Source organism: Monodelphis domestica, chromosome 5 (genome assembly GCF_027887165.1).
Source record: "Monodelphis domestica isolate mMonDom1 chromosome 5, mMonDom1.pri, whole genome shotgun sequence".
Classification (NCBI taxonomy): domain Eukaryota; kingdom Metazoa; phylum Chordata; class Mammalia; order Didelphimorphia; family Didelphidae; genus Monodelphis; species Monodelphis domestica.
In genome coordinates, this window is record NC_077231.1 from 119,755,646 (window position 1) to 119,776,633 (window position 20,988).

Genomic DNA, 20,988 nt, shown 5'->3' on the forward strand with positions numbered 1-20,988 from the left:
CCAAAAATGGATTGATCACAACAACTCCAAGAGTGAATAGAAAGAAGAAAAGAAAAATAAGACAGAGAAAATTAAATAAGAATACTTTGTGGGAAATAAGCAGATTAAAGCAAAAAAATAGAAAGCTTTACCCAAGTAATCAGAACACTAAAAAAATGGAACAAGCAAGTATGAGTGGAAAAAAAGAGTTGGGCAAAATGACTTGTGAAGGTCTATTCCTCTAAGTTTCAGTGATTTTTTTTTTTGTTGTGAATTGTCTAGTCTGTTGACTAACAGAGAACCTCAATGAAATATCTTTCAATTTCACTATTGCAGTAAAGAATGAGGGCATTTGTTTCAGATTGATTAGAAAATTTTAAACATATTTTCTCTTATGCTCAATTCTATTTGTCCCTCTTTGCATTCTTTTAATGTCCTCTGTCCTCTGAAGATTAAAAAAAGACTAGCATTTTAAAATAAGTCAATGAATGGCAAATAGAACAGAATTCTTGAAGTTCTCTACTTTGGGATTTCATAATTAGATTTTTCTTTTATTTTCCCTTTTCCTTCCATTTTATGTAACTGGGGAAAAATTACTTAATATTTGTCTTTTTCTTCTATGTCTCCTTTCCCTGTTCCCCCTTTTTCCTTTCCATTTCCTATTTTTTCTAAAACCATTGTTGAATTCTCTTCTTTTTTCATCTTTCCCTCTCTTCCCTTTCCCTATCTGCCTCCCCCCCCCCTTCCCCTGATGAGTGAGGCATCAGCTGTCAAGCCGCTGGATACAATATATTTTCACAGTACATTAACACTGTTCACCAGACCATGCTGTGCCTGTGATTATGAGAAAAGTTTAGGCTGATCATCTTACTGAGACCTATAGGCATTGGTCATAAAATTACTCGAGAATCCAAGAACATGGCACATTACATCCTGAGACCTTATTGAATGACAAATTAATAGGATACATTATATACTTTGTGATCTGGGACCACTGCCCCCAGCACCAAGGAATCTGTGGTTAAATGGGCTAGTCGTCTCCTTATGACTTAATCCAAAAAGTGTCACTTCCTTACTTTGGCCCATTGTCCTCACCTCAAAATTTCTCAAAGGAAATATCCAAAGTAAAGGGTCAGAGATTCTTGGCAGAGACAGAGTATGACTCTGGAAATAGCTTTGTGGGACATGGAGCTGGAGTAAGAAGCATGTATATTGGGCTTACAGGAGGGCCTGTGCCGACTAAGAACTACGCAGAGTGTTGGCAAAGTTTATTGGGTTGGGGTCTATGGTTTATAGGGAAGATGACACAGGTAAAGGGATTAGGTAAGCTAAGAAACAATGATAAGTAATGATTCACAAGATAAGGATAATGGAAATGAGCTACAGTGATTCTCAACAGGAGTTTTTATAGGTAATAGATGACAGGTAAATATATAACCATCTACTCATAGATTCTCAGGGAAATGTTTAACTTCAATGGGTAGAACAAGGACAACCAGTTGTTGCCAAGTACAGGAGGGGTTTGGGGGGGCCTCATGTGACGTGTAGGCTGTGTGACTGATTCTGACCAGACCATGTCTTCCCAAGATCTCTACCTTGCAATCTGGGGCTCACTTTCACTACTGAGGCTACAGAAAAGTAAGGTATACCTTTTGTCTACATGTTGCCAAACATATGCAACATGGTCCAGAATCCAAACACAGGAACCAAAGGTATAATATGGATATTCAACATAGGATAACCTTCATTTCACCCACTCCAAAATAAAAAGCAAAAGATACAAGGAATTTACAAGACTCCATGAACAAATATATAGAAACAAAGTCAAAGACACCATGAGGGATGCTGACCAAACAATCACATCTCTTTAGACTTATATTGTCCAAACAACTCACAATAGCAGGGAAGGATTGGTAAAGTCTATCTTAAAGATCCACTGTTATGAAATGACTCTAGTCCTCCAGTTCCAGGAGTGGCATTGGTACTCTTTCTTCTCTAGAAAGCTTTACAGAAATCCTCTCTGTCCTAGAGACTGAAGAGTAGAGTTAAAACCCTCTAACTTCGCAACTCTCAAACTTAATATCACCCAAGGAAGGAAGGGAGGAAAGGAGGGAGGGAGAGAGGGAGGAAAGAAGGAAGGAAGGAAGGAAGGAAGGAAGGAAGGAAGGAAGGAAGGAAGGAAGGAAGGAAGGAAGGAAGGAAGGAAGGAAGGAAGGAAGGAAGGAAGGAAGGAAGGAAGGAAGGAAGGAAGGAAGGAAGGAAGGAAGGAAGGAAGGAAGGAAGGAAGGAAGGGAGGGAGGGAGGGAGGGAGGAAAGGAGGGAGGGAGGGAGGGAGGAAGGAAGGAAGGAAGGAAGGAAGGAAGGAAGGAAGAAAGGAAGGAAGGAAGGAAGGAAGGAAGGAAGGAAGGAAGGAAGGGAGGGAGGGAGGAAAGGAGGGAGGGAGGAAGGAAGGAAGGAAGGAAGGAAGGAAGGAAGGAAGGAAGGAAGGAAGGAAGGAAGGAAGGAAGGAAGGAAGGAAGGAAGGAAGGAAGGAAGGAAGGAAGGAAGGAAGGAAGGAAGGAAGGAAGGAAGGAAGGAAGGAAGGAAGGAAGGAAGGAAGGAAGGAAGGAAGGAAGGAAGGAAGGAAGGAAGGAAGGAAGGAAGGAAGGAAGGAAGGAAGGAAGGAAGGAAGGAAGGAAGGAAGGAAGGAAGGAAGGAAGGAAGGAAGGAAGGAAGGAAGGAAGGAAGGAAGGAAGGAGGGAAGGAGGGAAGGAGGGAAGGAGGGAGGGAGGGAGGGAGGGAGTCAGTTTTATAGCTCAATTTTTTTTCATAGATCACAAATGGGACAGCTCCTCCAATAAGGGCCCATCCTACTGAGCCTTAATCAACCAAATATCAAGAGGCAGCTGCAGTTCCTGAAATGTAATCAGTAAGGAGACTTCAGTGAACAAGCCTCACTTGATCAATTCCCTGCTTAAAACATGAAGCACCATAGCAATATGCATCATCTAAAACCAGATGATTAATTTATTAACTTTTTTAGTATTACAAAAGGGACAATCTTCCTCAGTATAATGAGCAAGATTTCATTAAATTCTATGTACCTACCTGCTTTTAAGTAAATTCCTGTTGTACAAAATAAAGGATTTCTAGGATGTGTGGTACTCACATGTTTGACTTCAACTGCCTTCACTGACTTCCTTCCATTTTTCATCTGGCCTCTTTATAGGCACATGAAGTTATAAATCCTCTTTCACTGAAACCCACTAAATATTATAATTAGTCCAGGAGTGTCTCAGATATGTGGTAAAATTGGATGGCTTCAAGTCCTGCTTCTTCATGCCCCCCTAAGGAGATAAGTTTTTCTCCAGTTGTCCAAGCAGGGGAAGAGAGAGACCTATTTATTTCTTTTGCCTAGGGCTGACCCTAATTACAATGCATTGGATAAAGCCCATTTTTATTAGGTCATCTTGTGCCCAGACAATCCAAGTACACCCTCTTACCAGCTACTTTGTGCTACTTTGCCAGCATCTCTCCTTTGTTTGGAACAATCTAATAGTTTCTCCAAGTTGGTACCCAAGTAAAATACTGAGCATGAAGACACATAAGGACTTGACCACATTTTCTTTTTTTATCTTCAAAAAGCAAAGAAAAGGGCATTGGATCACTTGACCTGGATCACTCCTTTGCATTTTGCATAGGCTCACAGACCTAGAGTGGGTAAGGATCCTGAAGGCCATCCAACTCAACCCCATCCAACTCAACTCCTTCCTTTTAACTACAGATGAGAAAATTAGGCCACGAGAAGTATTGTTACTTGTCCAAGAATACAGAAGCAACAAGTGAAAGAGCTAAGATTTAAATCAAGGTCCTCTGGCTTTTTAATTTGGCTTATTTTGCTATTACTCCCTATTTATGTACTTGTTCATTTTATCATTTGTCATTGTGAATTCCCTTGGAGCAGATCCTAAACTGTATCATTCTTTGGATCACCAGGACCTTTCCCAAAAATAGGTAGTTAATAAAGTATTTTTTGCTAATTGAATTGAACTCCTCAAACACAGCATAGACTCAATGCTCTCCATAGTGGGGCACTATGGAATTTGCAATGGATACATGATAAAATTCTTTTCAGTATAACTGAAAAGGACAACAGAGCAGTTTTGAAATAGTCCTGCCTACTCATGGGACCTTGACAGCTCTCAAGAGCCTATTTATTGAAAGATAAATCTCATGTGCCAGTATCCATGATCAAGGATAGTTGAGAATCAGATGTCTTAGAGCTATAAGGTGTTTCAAGAGATTACTAGTCAGCCCCCTTTCAATTGGCACACACAATATTATCATCCACATTTTATAGGTGAAGTAACTGAGGTCCTGAGACTTTATGCCGTTCCCAAGTCTTCTTGGACAGCAGGAAAGGGGATTAAAGTTCAGATCTCCTGGATACACTGGATACAGTGCTCTTTCCACGATACCATGCTTTCCCCTGGATTTCCTAATTCAAAATAATGCTACATCCTTTCTTTTTTTTTCAAATCCCAGGCTGTTTAAAGTATTTTTAGTTACAGTTGCCTCAGGGTTCCTTAGATTCAACTGGGACCAAGGCACTTCAGTCCTAGAATAACTTCTTGGAAAAGATATTCCTAGGATATTTCAGAAATTTCTTCCATACTTATCCTAGCTATACTCAATAAGATCCAGCAGTCTTCTCATTACTTCTAGGATCAAATATTAACTCCTCTGTTTGACATCAAAAGCTCTTAAATGCCTAGACCCTTCCTGTATCTGCAATTTTCTCACACATTATTCCCCTCTATATACTTCCCTTGCTTTTCTGATACTCATATAATCATATAATCTTCCATTTCCATGCCTTTGTAGTCTAAATAATTTGAGATTTCATAGATGTGGGCATTATTTCCAAGGATGTAGATCACAATTTTTGCATGTAGGCTCATCCTGTAAAATCCTTATTCAATTCATCCCATAATTTTTCTACAAAGAGTTGATCAAACATTATATAGGCTTTACTCAGTTTCTCTTCCTATTGGAAGGACACCAAATGAACACATTAACTATTCATGTAACTAGAACCCACCATCATTTTTTACCCTAAATTTCTTTTATGACCTCCTTAACATTTAAATTTTTTAATCAATTACATGCTATAAAAAACTTCCAACCAAGTTTTCCAAAATTATATGATTGAGCTTATCTCCCTCACTCCCTTCCCTTCCCTATCCTGGAACAGGCAGAAAATTCAATCTGAATTATATATGTATTCAATTACTTCCTTTATACCACATTTCTTTCATAATTTCTTATTTGTCATATATTAAAGCAGGTCATAAATAGCCTGTGACTCTTCTGAATGAATGTATCACATTTTTCAGATCATAGATCCATTGCCCTTTTGGTAATCTTTGACTTCAATTCTTCAAAACTTCATGGCTTTATGTATGATCTACTATGACATATTACCTCTAGAAATATGGAATTTTTATAAAAATTAGTCTTTATTGCAGAGACAAGTTTGGGGTTTAATCAAAGAATTTTCCAGTTTCTCTATGGCAATCCAGTCTGTTTTATTCCTGTTCTATTCTGGGACCAATTCATTGTCCACCTGCAGTATATATCAGATGAATACACACATAATGAGAAATGGGTGAGCATATATAGTATATCTATCAAACTGCAAGACATAATCCAGACAAGTATTCTTGATTCACTTTGTCCTGTGTGAATAGCTAGGTCAATTTTTTTATTGATTATGTACCTCATTCAGAGTGTTCTGCAATGTTCTAAGGCTTGATGCAATCAGTATAATGCCTTCTGCAACAGGAGGGATTTGGAGGAATTCACCATCCTAAGGAATCTGAACTCACTAATCCTGCTCTGTGATGCAACACATGCCCTTTTGTAACCTTCATTTGACATTAATCACCAAAGGGTCATTGAACCAAGTTACCTCTTTTGTTTTATCTTTATTTTTTTAACCCTTACTTTCCATCTGAGAATCAATATTGTGTACTGGTTCCAAGGAATAAGAGTGTTAAGGACTAGACAATGGAGGTTAAGTGACTTACCCAGGATCACACAACTAGGAAGTATTTTGGGTTTGATTTGAACCCAGAACTTCCTGTGTCTTGGGCTGGCCTTCAACACACTGAGCCACTTAGCAACTCCCCTTTTGTTTTATCTTTCAAAGAATCTTGTGTAAGCTGAAGCATATAGGTATATATAGAACATTGACCTGAAGTCAAGAAAATTCGAGTTCAAATTTGAACTCAGAGAATTTCTTAGTTGTGTGATCTTGAACAAGTCATTTAACATCTTTATGCTTCATTTCTTATCTATAAAATGAAGAGAATAACAGCAACTCTTACCCATGGTTGTTGTGGGGATAAAGTCAGGTAATATTTGTAAAGCACTTTGAAAAAACTTTAAGGTGCTATATAAATGCTATTATTGTCATTATTATCATTTTAGCACATGCATGGGAGACACATTATTTTAAATAAGCTCCAAAGGAGGTATTTTTTCTACTAAATCAAATGCATTTATATAGTCAAAAACAAACACTGAAGAATCAAGTAAATTGTGCAGTGATATATAAAGAAGAGTTCTTTTGGATATTATTTGCAAAAACCTGTCTGTTACCTATTAATATTCCAAAGATACTTTCAATATATGAGGAGGTAGCTCTTCCACAAATTTTGCACAGATCGAGGTAGTGTGCTAGAATGAAAAGACCACTCACTATAGAGTTGGGGACTCTGAATTCAATTTCATTCTCTAACACTTACTAATGTGACCTTCCCTAGGGCTCAGTTTTCTTATCTCTGGCAAGAATTAGATGTCTTTGGAAGGTCCCTTCTAGTTGTAGAACTGGGATTCATACTTCAATATTTCAAAAGTAAAATGGGGTTGAGTGGCAATTTACATCCTCTATATTTCCATTTTCGAGTAATAATATCTAACACTTTTCCTATATCTTTGGTTTCTTTTCCTCTATCAGTTACTACCATCAGTCTCTCAAAGGTCTCAAAAGTATGTCATTTCCATCACACATCTCCTTGAGATACATATTGATTAGTTTGCTTCAGATGTTTTCCTTGTCTTTTTTTCCAACACTAGACATGGTAGCTTAATTTTCTTTGATGTAAGAAAATTCATTACAAAAATAGTTACAGATCTTTTCCATGTTTCATCTGTTTGTTCATCTGATTTCAGTTTCATCTTTAAATACCCTATGGATGATTTTATTTCACTTTTTTAATTTCACTTTATTTATTTCACATTTTATTTAATTACATCAAGATTTTTTAAACTCTTTTCCCCATTGTTTCTTAATATCTTAGTTGACAATAGTTTTTATAATTTTCTACTATTCACTGTAAGAATTTATGAGTTAGAATTGTAACCTGGAATCATCCTCCTCTGTCATAGCTTTGTGCTTGGAAAGTAATTCAAAGATTTGCTGACTAAGGTGATTTTTAGATTTTTTTTTCCTTTTAAACATTATTTTATTTGGTCATTTTCAAAAAGAATTCATTGGAAATAAATATTATTTTTCCCCTCCCCACCCCTCCCAATACCCCTCCCATAGGCAGCGCGTGATTCCTCTGGGTATCACATGTGTCCTTGATCCGAACTCATTTCCATGTTCTTGGTATTTAAATTAGGGTGTTCATTTATAGGCTCTCTGCAATCATATCCCCTCAACCCCTGTAGTCAAGCAGTTGCCTTTCCTCCGTGTTTTTACTCCCACCATTTGTCCTCTACTTGTAGGTGGTGTTTTTTCTCCTAGATCCCTGCATACTGTTCAGGAAAATTGCATTGACACTAATGGAGAAGTCCATTACATTTGATTGTACCACAGTGTATCAGTCTCTGTGTACAATGTTCACCTGGCTCTGCTCCTTCAGCTCTGCATCACTTCCTGGAGATTGTTCCAGTTCATATGGAATTCCTCCACTTTATTATTCCTTTGAGCACAATAGTATTCCATCACCAACATATATCACAATTTGTTCAGCCATTCCCCAATTGAAAGGCATCCCCTCATTTTCCAATTTTTGGCCACCACAAAGAGCACAGCTATGAATATTCTTGTACAAGTCTTTTTCCTTATAATCTCTTTGGGGTACAAACCCAGCAGTGCTATGGCTGGATCAAAGGGCAGACAGTCTTTTATTGCCCTTTGGGAATAGTTCCAAATTACCCTCCAGAATGGTTGGATCAATTCATAACTCCACCAGCAATGCATTAATGTCCCAACTTTGCCACATCCCCTCCAACATTCATTACTTTCCTTTGCTGTCGTATTAGCCAATCTGCTAGGTATGACGTGACACCTCAGAGTTGTTTTGATTTGCATTTCTCTGACTATAAGAGTAGATTTTTTAAAATATCATTTTTGGCAATGGATTTATATCGATTAAATGTTTATATAAAATTGTCATATTCAGTGTCAACAACCTTTCCTCCATTAAGTTCCTATTTTGTAGTAATAACTTATTTCTATATTCCAGTTTGGAATAATTTTAATTAATGGAAATGCCATATTGATCTCATTTTTATACTTTATGGGTTTTTTATTTTTTATCTATTTAGCTCTAATAATTTGCAGATTCTGGCAAGCACAGAAGATAGAGTGCTGTGACTGGAATCAGAAAGACTGATTTTCCTGAGTTCAAATCTGGTCTCGGACATTTAGAAGATCAGAGATTTAGATAAGACTCTGGGCAAATCACTTAACCCTCTTTCCCTCAGTTTTCTCAATTATAAAATAAGCTAGAAAATGAAATCAAAAGCCACTCTAATATCTTTCCCAAGAAACCCCATAATGAGGTCTTGAAGAATTAGACATGACTGAAAAATGACTGAACAACAAAATTTTGTTATCTGACTATATAGAGAGCTTCTTCAGGAATTAATCCCCCCCATTGTTTCCTATCTGCTAAAATTTATTCAGTTTAATTATTCTGATATTATTCAGCACTCTTTATATTGGGTATATTTTAATTACTTTCTCACAAAAAAAAAAAAAAAGATTCATGAGGCATAAAGATAAGGTTTCTGCCTAATCTTTTTTTTTCTTGTTTACACCTGGTTTGTTCTTTCATTTAATTAACTAATGCAGAGCCAAAGTATGCTTCACTCATACATACATGAGGAAATTGAGTCCAGGAAAAAGAAGGCTTTCTTTTTACCCCCAAAGGACACATAGTGGCACTCAAGCCTAGAGTTTAAGTCTTTTGGCTCTCATTCAGTACTCTGCATAGTATGCTGTTAGGTTAGGCCATTCAGCAAAATCTTTCTTGGGCCAAGAAAAGATGGATAGTTAGGTGATGATGATGTTGATGTTGTTGATTGTGTTGATGTTGTTTGTGATGATGATGTTAATGATGCTGTTGATGTTGATGATGTTGTTGTTGATCGTGTTGATGATGATGATGCTGATGATGATGCTACTAATAATAAGGAGTAAGAGGAATAGAAGAATGAGGATAAGGATTGAATTTGGAGTTGCAGGTTTTCCTTCCATTTGAACCTTTCTGACCTTTCCCATGGTAATGATTAAAATTTTCTTGGAGACTGTCTCCAACCTCTTTCACCCTTCTATTGTATTGGTCTTCTCACCCTTTCCCCCTATGTGCTTCTTTATGAAATGTAAAATTGCCCCATTTTGTTTCTTTTCCCATTTCTCTTGGTATTACCCTCTTTTTTACCTCTAGTGTGTGTATATATATATGTGTGTGTGTGTGTGTGTGTGTGTGTGTGTATTTTGACATTTCATCCTATACTGTTTATCACTGTGCCCTCTAAGTATACTTCTTCTAGCTACCCTGATGATAACAATTTTAAGAGTTACCAATATCATCTTTTTTATAGGAATACAAATCATTTGAATTTATTGAGTCCCTTAAAAAGTTTTTTTTATTTTTTTTCCCTTTTCTTAATTACCTTTTCATGATTCTCTGAAGTTTTGTGTTTGGACATTAAATTTTCTGTCAGGTCTTTTCTTTATGAATGCTTAGAAGTCTTCTATTTTACTAAGTGACCATACTTTCCCTCACAAGAACATAGTCAATTTTTCTAGGTAGTTTACTGTTAGTTTTAGACCCAATTCCCTTGCTTTCCAGAATAACATATCCCATGCCTTCCAGGCCTTCAGTGTGGATACAGTCAGGTCCTGTGTTATTCTAACTGTGGTTCCATGATATCTGAATAGTTTCTTCTTAGCAGCTTGTAGTATCTTTTCCTTGATCTGGTAGTTCTTGGATTTGACTATAAAATTCCTGGGCATTGTCAGTAGGGAATAAAATGCAGGAGGTGATCTGTGGATTCTGTCAATTTCCACTTTTCCCTCTTGTTCAAGAATGTTGGGGAAGTTTTCTTGGATAATTTCCTATAAAATGATGTCCACAATTTTTCTTTTGTCATGTTTTATGGTTGTTCAATAAATCTTAAATTGTCTCTCCTAGATCTATTTTCCAGGTCTGTAATTTTATCAATGAGGTGTTTCATATTTTCCTCAATTCTTTCATTCTTTTTATATTATTTTATAGATTCTTGCTGCCTTGTGAAGTAATTTGCTTCTAATTGTTGGATTCTAATTTTTAAAGACCAAATTTCATTCCTGGCTTTTTAGTCATCCTTCTCCTTCTGGTCTATTTTTATTTGTAGGTCATCTTTCACTTTCTTTGACTCATTTTCAAGCTGGTCAATCATAGCTTTCAAGACACTATTTTCTTGTTTTAGTTTATGTGCCTCTATTTCCAGATGACTTATTTTGCTTTTAAAGTTCTTTTCCTTCAAGTTTTCCTTAAAGTTATTTGTCTTCAGCCACTCTTAATTGTTTTTTTAATTGTGTTTTGAATTCTTCCAAAGCCTGGGTCCAGTTCACTGGAGTGTTTGTGTTTTCACTTGGTGTTCCTTGGTCCTCCTTTGTTCCATTTGTTCCTCTCTCTCTCTCTCTCTCTCTCTCTCTTTCTCTCTCTCTCTCTCTCTCTCTCTCTCTCTCTCTCTCTCTCTCTCTCTCATATACACACACAGAAATCGGCATTTTTTGATAAATTCAAATTTTAAAAGCATCTCAGGGAGTTAGTAGAAAAGAACCATCCACAACAACTTTTCATATTGGATCATTAGTCATTGTTACTCTTCTGATGACCAGTAAAGCCATGAAATTTTATCAGTATGTATTTAGGTTTTTGTGGAAGTAGGGGATAACATAAGACAAAATGTGGTTTTTATAAAGATGCCAGATAGTACTACATTTAAAAAAATGTACATGTACCCATTGTTATGAGCACAGCCCTTAGAAAAACCATCCCACTCTGCAGCTCTGTATCCACTCAAAAACATAATGAATGAGTCTCTATGGATATGTTTATTTTTCCAACAAACTAAGGGATACATTATTTCAAACAACAGTATAAAAAATAATTTGACAAGATATTTCCTAAGATATACACATGGAATAGACTTTCCCCAGGTTATCAAATAACCAATGGTGGAGAGCTCTCAGAGAAAGAAAACATGCATAAGCAGGAATACACATGAAAGGCACACATGGAAGGGTATTCTGTGACCAAGCCAACTCAGATCTCTGAAATTAAGGGGCTTGTGATTGTCCTCTAATGATATCATCATGATACTTCCTGGCAGGTCTAAAGTCTTTGTTACAGCATTTATCGTCTTGTTTCATAAGAGCCAAATTCCTATTTGTTACAAACTTCTGGACTTTATCTCTTCTGATATCCCTACCAGAGAGATCTTGGCTTTCATATGCTACTGTATAATAACTAGAAATACCATGTCACTTGGAGAGAAAATTTTTTTATAACTCCAGTTTAAGCTGTTATGGGGATACTATAGCCACAAGCCCCATTTCAGAAAGATGCTGCCATAGAAAGCTTCTTCTGCTCCTCATAATTCTCTTAAGATTGATTATGGTTATGGTTCAAAAACATATATCATGTATATAGTCTGCATTAATGTATCTATGTGGGTGTATATAAACATACACACACAAATTTTGGGTAGCCATGACAATGTAAGTCAGAAGAGTAGAGGAAAATGCATTCACTATTTAGCTTTTGTTATGTAAAATAGATAGATACATGCAAACACATGCATATACATGCATAAAATATGCACATAGATATAGATGTGTACATATACATCCACATATAAACATATACACACACATGTAGGGCATTACATATTATCTAGAAAGACAAGCAAATACATAGATTTGCAGCAATTCTCCTACCTATCCTGATAAATTACATTTTTTTCTCACAAAGTTCTTTGTGGTTTCCTGTTAAAAGGTTATCTTTTTGTTTTCTAAATAAAACCCTGACTTTCCTGGCTGTGGAGGAGTCTTTTCCTTCTCTTTAACCTGAACCCTAATTTAAAGCTGACATTTTTTTCTGTCAAAATGTCAATATCTCTCTCAATACCTTCTGAATGGAGACAAATTCACCATAGATGTTCAAGGGCCCCATTCACTCAGATCAAATAATTCTCTTTTCTCAAGTTCATTCTCCTTTCTCTTTCTTTTCAAGTCTTCCTCTATAAGGTGTTAACTTTAAAGAGGCAGGTTTGAGCACATGTGTCATCACTAAAGAGTTACTGACATATCATGAGATAAGATGAAGTTGAAAGCAGTGCCCAAGCAGAAACAGAACAATGGAGAAAACAGGGGAAAGGATTCAAGAGGTCCTTTAACAATGACTTATTATCTTCTCCTTTAACCAGGGCATCTTGCCAAATAAGTATCCTCAAAGGGCATTTTTCTGTGGAATAATTATGCACATTTATTTTTCAACATTTCATTCTATAGAAAAGACAATGTGCTAGTGTACTCATTAAAATGGAGCTGATACTGCAGTAATTCCATCACATACTAATACTCACTCTAGGTATAATTTAAATACTTCTACACAGGTGAATGATAATCAGCTTGAGATATATGGCACTGACAAAAGAAGGAAGGAAGGAAGGAAGGAAGGAAGGAAGGAAGGAAGGAAGGAAGGAAGGAAGGAAGGAAGGAAGGAAGGAAGGAAGGAAGGAAGGAAGGAAGGAAGGAAGGAAGGAAGGAAGGAAGGAAGGGAAAGGGAAAGAAGAGAAAGAGGGAAATGGGAAAGAGGAAGAAAGTGAAAGGAGGGAAAAGGAAAGGATGGAAAAGAGGAAGAAAGGAGAGGGACAAAAGGAAAGAAAGAAAAGGAAAAGAAAGAAGATATGGTCTGAGATAAGAGAAATGAAAGAATAAATAAGCAATACATATAATAAGGGAATTAATGAAAAAACATTTAAGGCCTTCCATCTAGATATGGAATGCTTGGGCTTATTCCATTCTTTTCTCTTGGATTTTAATTTTCATTATTCCAGAATTACTCTCCTGCAGTTTTTCCCCCCTGGGTTTTTCTAAAGCCATATTTTAATCTTATTTTATTAGGACTGGTTTTTTTGTTTGCTGCATTACTCTGCTATTTTCTCCCTTCTGGGGATTCTTCATGTATATTTTGTTTCCATCCATTCTTTCAGGCTTTTTGAATCCTCAGAAAAGAGAATGGAATGAACCCAAGAATCATAGGACTTTATGAAAGGCCTTTTAAAATTTTCCTTCCATATTTTTTTAAGGAAATGAAGAAAGAGAGAAGAAAGGAATTTAGAGCCCTTAAGAGAAAACTCAAGTGGATAATAGGTACCTTGAAGATATTCACAAAGCAATTCACAAACTAAAAAATGGTTGAGCTAGAACTTTAAGATTCAATGATAAACCAAGAAATATTAGACCAAAATCCAAAGGAAAAATATTTCATCCCCATTATCAAAAAGAAATGACCTGAAAAATGAGACTCAGGGGTGTTATCCTCATCATATTATTATCATCATCATCATAACTAATATTTCTATATTGTTAACTTCACAATGAGTCAGGTACTATGCTAAGTGCTTTACAATAATTATTTCATTTTATTATCATTTTATGGATGAGGAAACTGAGGGGAAAAGAAGCTCTGACTTGTCTAGGGTTACATAGCTATTAATTGTATAAGGCTAGATTTAAATTCAGGTCTTCCTGAGTATAGGCCAGTTCATTGCATCTAGTTGGCTCTAATAATCTAAGAATTACTGCCTTTTGTGAAAACATAATAAAACAAAATTCTCCAATATGAAATTTAAGGAAATAATAAAATAAAGTTATGAAGTAGTGAAACCATAAATCAGTTTTCAAATAGTTAGGTTTCTTCAGGTCATGACTAGAAAGGATTCTGAGGCTTTACTCATCTAGAAATGTCATTGTTAAGTTCCAGAGCTTCTAGTGTATAAAGAAAATATCTGAACTTAACCAAGAATAAACGTGTTCAACAATGTGGTATATCCCAAGCAATATTTAACAAGGCTAAAAATCATTAATAAGAAAAAGGTTAGATTAAAAGTACAAAAAAAAAACCCAGAGGAAAATGCCTTTTAGCCAAATTTAACATAAATCATAGCAAAAAAAAGTAAGAGTTTTCAGAGAATTAATAATTTACAATCATTCCTTTGAGGGGTGAGGACAAATATGTTCAAAGCTTTTGTAATGCAAATGCAGTAGACAAAGGAAATTTTAGAAAATAAAATAAGTTTTAAACATTCCAATGGGATAGATGTTCATCAGGTGCCTAAATTCTGAAAGGAAAAGAATTGTGATGCCAAAAGGAGAAATAAGCTCTGACCTTATTTAAGAATTCAAAAATGAAGAGAAAGAAAAAGAGGAAGGGAGAAGATAATAGTGTAACTGATTATATTCTTACAGGGGAAAGTATGGGCATTTAACAAAATAGAAGAATTCCAAGCATTTGTAAATGAAAGACCAGACCTGAACTGAAAATTTGATGCCCAAGCACAGAACTCAAGAGAATTATCAAAAGCTAATTAAGAAAGAGGGGAAAAAAGAAAAACAAAACAAAACAAAAACAACTTTTTTTAAGAGACCCAATAATTTAAAATGATATGTATCCCTATAAGAAAAGAGATCATTGGTAACTCTCAAAAATTGTTATTATCACCTGGGCAGCTAGAAGAATTACACTTAGAGGGAACAATGACAAATTGTATAGGATGAAATGCCAACACATAAATATGTATATAGATATATGTATGCATAAATATATATATATATGTGTGTGTGTGTGTGTGTGTGTGTGTGTGTATACAACTAGAGATAAAAAAGAAGTTAATACTAAAAGAAATGGGAGAAGAAACCAAAAGGGGTAAATTTATATGTCACAAAGAAGCACATGACGGGAGGGGGGAGAACATCAATACCCTAGAAGGGTAAAGAGGTTGGAGATAGGAAATACTCAACTCTTATGTGCATTGAAATTGACTCAAAGAGGGAAGAACAATCAAATACATTGGGGCAGAGAATTGATTTGTGCCCTATAGGGAAGTAGAAGGGTAACAGATGGATTAGTGGGAAGAAAAACAGTACAAGGGAGGAAGTGGGTGGGGGGAAAGTTTAAAAAGATTGTAAAGAAAATAAGAGGGGAATAAGTAGGGAGGGAGTAGAAGGGGAAGTAAAATAAGGGTAGAAATTAGGGGCACTGATTAAAACAAAACATTGGTGTAGGAGGAAATGCTGATAGAAGAAAAGGCAGGACTAGGAGTAGAAATCAAAATGCTCCAAAACACACAGCTGATAAGCATAACTCTGAATGTGAATGTAATGAACTCACCCATAAAACACAAGGGAATAGCAGAGTGGATTAGAATACAAAACCCTAGCATATGCTGTCTACAAGAAACACACATGAGGAAGGTAGATATGCAATATAGATGCAAAAATCTTAAATAGGATACAATCAAAAAGACTCTAGCAAATGATCAGAAGGGTTATTCACTATGACCAGGTAGGATTCATACCAGAAATACAAGGATTGTTCAATATTAGGAAAAACATCCACATAATTGACCATATTAACAAGCAAACTGACAAAAATCACATGATTATCTCAATAGATGCAGAAAAAGCCTTTGACAAAATACAACACTCATTCCTATGGGAAACACTAAAAGGTATAGGAATAGAAGGGCCTTTCCTAAAAATAATAAATAGTATATATCTAAAATATCAGCAAACATGATCTGCAATGGGGATAGACTAGAAGCCTTCTCAAAAAATTCAGGAGTGAAACAAGGATTCCCATTATCGCCTGTATTATTTGACATTGTACTAGAAACACTAGCTGTAGCAATTAGAGAAGAAACAGAAATTGAAGGTATTAAAATAGGCAATTAGGAGACCAAGCTATCACTCTTTGCAGGTGATATGATGGTCTACTTAAAGAATCCTAGAGAATCAACCAAAAAGCTAGTCGAAATAATCAACAACTTTAGCAAAGTTGCAGTATACAAAATAAACCCACATAAGTCATCAGCATTTCTATATATTTCCAACATCTCAGCAACAAGAATTAGAAAGAGAAATTCCATTTAAAATCACCCTAGACTATATAAAATACTTAGGAATTGATCTGCCGAGACAAACACAGGAACTATATGAACACAACTACAAAACACTCTCCACACAATTAAAACTAGATCTAAACAATTGGAAAAACATTGCTTGCTCATGAGTAGGATGAGATAACATGATAAAAATGACAATCCTACCAAATTAATTTACTTATTTAGTGCCATACCCATTGAACTACAAAATAACTTTTTTACTGAATTAAAAAAAAAAACATAAAAAGTTCATTTGGAAGAACAAAAGATCAAGGATATCCAGGGAAATCATGAAAAAAAAATGGAAAGGAAGAAGGTCTTGCAGTCCCAGAGCTCAAACTATACTACAAAGCAGTGGTCATCAAAACAATTTGGTACTGGCTAACTGACAGAAAGGAAGATCAGTGCAATAGACTTGGGGTAAGTGACCTCAGCAAGACAGTCTATGATAAACCCAAAGATTCCACCTTTGGGGACCGAAATCCACTATTTGATAAAAACTGCTGGGAAAATTGGAAGGCTGTATGGGAGAGATTAGGTTTGGATCAACATCTCAAACCCGACACCAAAATAAACTCAGAATGGGTGAATGACTTGAAAATAAAGAAGGAAACTATAAGCAAATTAGATGAGCACAGAACATCAAATTTAAAAAGTTTTGTACAAACAAATCCAATGGAACCAAAATTAGAAGGGAAGCAACAAATTGGGAAAAAATCTTCATAACAAAAACCTCTGACAATGGTCTAATTACTCAAATTTATAAAGAGCTAAATCAATGGTACATAAAATCAAGCCATTCTCCAATTGATAAATGGACAAGGGACATGAATAGGCAATTTTCTGTTAAAGAAATCAAAAGTATTAATAAGCACATGAAAAGGTGTTCTAAATCTCTTAATCAGAGAGATGCGAATCAAAACAATACTGAGGTATCACCTCACAACTAGCAGATTGGCTAACATGACAGCAATGGAAAGTAATAAATGCTGGAGGGGATGTGGCAAAGTTGGGACATTAATTCATTGCTGGCGAGTTGTGAATTGATTCAACCATTCTGGAGGGCAATTTGGAACTATGCCTAAAGGGCACTAAAAGACTGTCTGCCCTTTGATCAAGGCATATCCCTGCTGGATTTATACCCCAAAGAGATAATAAGGAAAAAGATATGTACAAGAATATTCATAGCCGTGCTTTGTGGTGGCAAAAAATTGGAAAATGAGGGGATGCCCTTCAATTGGGGAATGGCTGAACAAATTGTGACATATGTTGGTGATGGAATACTATTGCATTCAAAGGAATAATAAGCGTGTGGAATTCCATGGGAACTGGAATGACCTCCAGGAATTGATGCAAAGTGAAAGGAGCAGAACCAGGAGAGCATTGTACACAGAGACTGATACACTGTGGTACAATCGAATGTAATAGACTTCTCCATTAGTGGCAATGCAGTGATCCTGACCAATTTGAAGGGATCTATGAGAAAGGACACTATCCACATTCAGAGGAAAAACTGTGGGAGTAGAAACACAGAAGAAAAACAACTGCTTGATTACATTAGTCAAAGTCTCTAAATGAACATCCTAATGCAAACACCAACAACACGGAAATAGGTTTTGATCAAGGACACATTTAATATCCAGTAAAATTGTGTGTCAGCTATGGGAAGGATGCGGGGAGGGAGGGAGTGAAATAATATGATTCTTGTGACCAAGAAATAATGTTCTAAATTGACTCAATAAATAAATAAAAATTTTAAAAACTTCACAAGAATATATTATACTAAAAGTCCTTTTATGAAGCTAGTATGGCCCTGATACTGAGGGAAATAAAGCAATAAAAAAATTATAGATAATACTAATGACATTAATGCAAATATGTTGAATAAAAAAATTTTAAGAGTCTATGGCACTATAATAAAATCATTCTTAAAGAAGTCCAATTTGCATTTCTATCATGAATATAAGGGAGGCTCAACATCACAGAAAGTATATATACGAAAAATTATACCGATAAAATCACCAGGTAAAAATAAATACAGAAAGCCTTCAACAAAGTTCATTACTTGTGTATGTTTAACCTTCTAAAAAGCATAGACACAAAACAACCACTTCTAATATAAGCAAAGGTTTCTATCTAAAGACAAAAAACAGCACTATTTGGTATAGAAAAAAAAATACTAGGAACACTAGATCAGGAGTAAAGATAAAAAATGATAGCCACTCTACTATTCTAAAGATAATCACTCCAATAATTATTCATTATTGATAATTCTTAAAGAAATGAAAGACACAAGTAATCAGAACAATATATTACCTCAACTGTGCCAATGGTTTATGACTATATCATTCCAGTATACAAAAGGTAATTAATATATTTTTTATTCTACAAGTTTAATAATAAACTAATCAAATTGGTCATCTTCTATGTTATTAAAAATTATGAGCATTGAAGGAAAAAGGTAACAAAATTCATTTGGAGGCATAAAAGTTGAAGAATATCCAGATATAATTTATTTTATCAATTTTGCTTTTTTATTTTCAGTTATAAATTCTCTTTTTTTCCATTCCCTCCCCCTTTCATTAAGAAGGCAAAATGATACCCATTATACATGTGAAGTCATGAAAAACATACTTCCACATTTGTTACCTTGGCTAAAAAAAGCAAGAAAAATAAAGAAAGTGAAATAGATATACTTCTGTCTGCACTTAAAAGTTCACCAGTTCTCTCCCTAGAAATAGTTTTTTTTTTTCATCATGAGTCTTTCAGAATTGTTTTAGATCATTGTATTAATCAAAATAGCTAAGTCCTTCAGCAGTTGATTATCATTACAATGTTGCTCTTATTATGTACAATGTTCTCCTGCTTTGCATCAGTTCATATAAGTCTTCCCAGGGCTTTCTTAAACTATCCTCTTCAGTATTTCTTAAAGCGCAATAATTATTCCATCACAATCATATACCACAACTTGCTCAGCCATTCTTCAATTGACTGGCAGGCCCTTAGTTTCCAATTCTTTGTCTTCACAAAAACAAAAACAAACAAAAAAAAAGCTGCTACTAATATTTTTGTTCATAGATGTCTGCTTCCTTTTCCTTTGATCTCTTTGGCTATAAATTTAGTGGTGTTATTGCTAGGTCAAATGCTGTGCATAGTTTTAACATCTTTAGAGCATATTTCCAAATTCATTTCAAGAGTACTTGGACTAGTTTGCCACTCCACCGATAATACATTAATATATATATTTTTCACATCCCTTCCAGCATTTGGTATTTTCTTTTTCTGTCATGTTAGCCAATCTAAGATTGTCCTTCATAGTTTGTTTTAATTTCCATTTCTCTAAAGACATAAATTTTAAAAGGAAAAAGAACTGTCTAGGTGATATCATATCTCAAAATACTCTATAAAACAGTGATATGAAAACTATATACTGAATTATATAATAGAAACAAGGCATAAAACAAATACATTTGATAATCTAACATATGAAAAACCCAAGTGCACAAATGACTAAGGGACTTTTTAACAGAAAAAAATTTCTGGGAAAATTGGAAAAAAGTGTACAGAAAAATTGATTTAGATCAGCATCTTATACCACATGCTATAATAAATTTCAAACACATACTTGACTAAACATAAAGTAAAACTATGAGAGAGAGGGAGAGAGACACTGGAAGGTTATTGCTTCCATAAGTGGTAGGAAATCAGGAAAAGAAATGATATAAAATAAAAATAGATTTAAGCATAAAAAGTTTAAAAGTTTTTACACAAATAAAATCATTACAACTAACATTTTAAAAAAGATATGAAGGGGAGGGATTGCATTAAGTAGCTCTGAAAAAGTCTCACACCAAAAAAAATCTACAGGAAATTAACATGAGTTTTAATAATTTTTAAAATTAACTATTCCATAATGAACTGGAGGAATTTCATGTGAACTGGAATGACCTCCAGGAACTGAGGCAGAGTGAAAGGAGCAGAAGCAGGAAAACATTATACACAGAGACAGATACACTGTGGTACAATCGAATATAATAGATTTCTCTACTATCAGCAATGCAATGATCCAGGACAATTCTGAGGGACTTGTGAAAAAGAACACTATCCACAACCAGAGAAAGAACTGTGGGAGTAGAATGACAGAAGAAAAACAAGTGCTTGATCACAAGGGTCAATAGGGATATGATTGGGAATGTAGATTCTAAAGGATAACTCGACTGCAAATACTAATATGGAAATAAGTCTTGATCAATGACACATGTAAAACCCAGTGGAATTTCTCATTGGCTATGGGAGGGGGTACAGAGAAGAGAGGGAAAGAATATGTATGATTCATGTAACTATGGAAAAATATTCTAAAATAATTAAATTAACAAAAAATTAAATTAACTATTCCACAATAGACAAATGGATAAAAGATAAGATAGACTGAAAGTTTTCCAGAAAGATAAATAAAATGAATAACCACTTGAAAATGTCCAAAATCATTAATATTATGTGAAATGAAAATGAAAA

General features: G+C 35.1%; 1 protein-coding gene across 6 annotated transcripts in view; it reads right to left on the minus strand.

The window, feature by feature from the left end:
* The window catches only part of GRIN2B (glutamate ionotropic receptor NMDA type subunit 2B), a 641,083-nt gene that overhangs the window by 513,557 nt on the left and 106,538 nt on the right, over positions 1-20,988 (minus strand). The window lies entirely within an intron of this gene.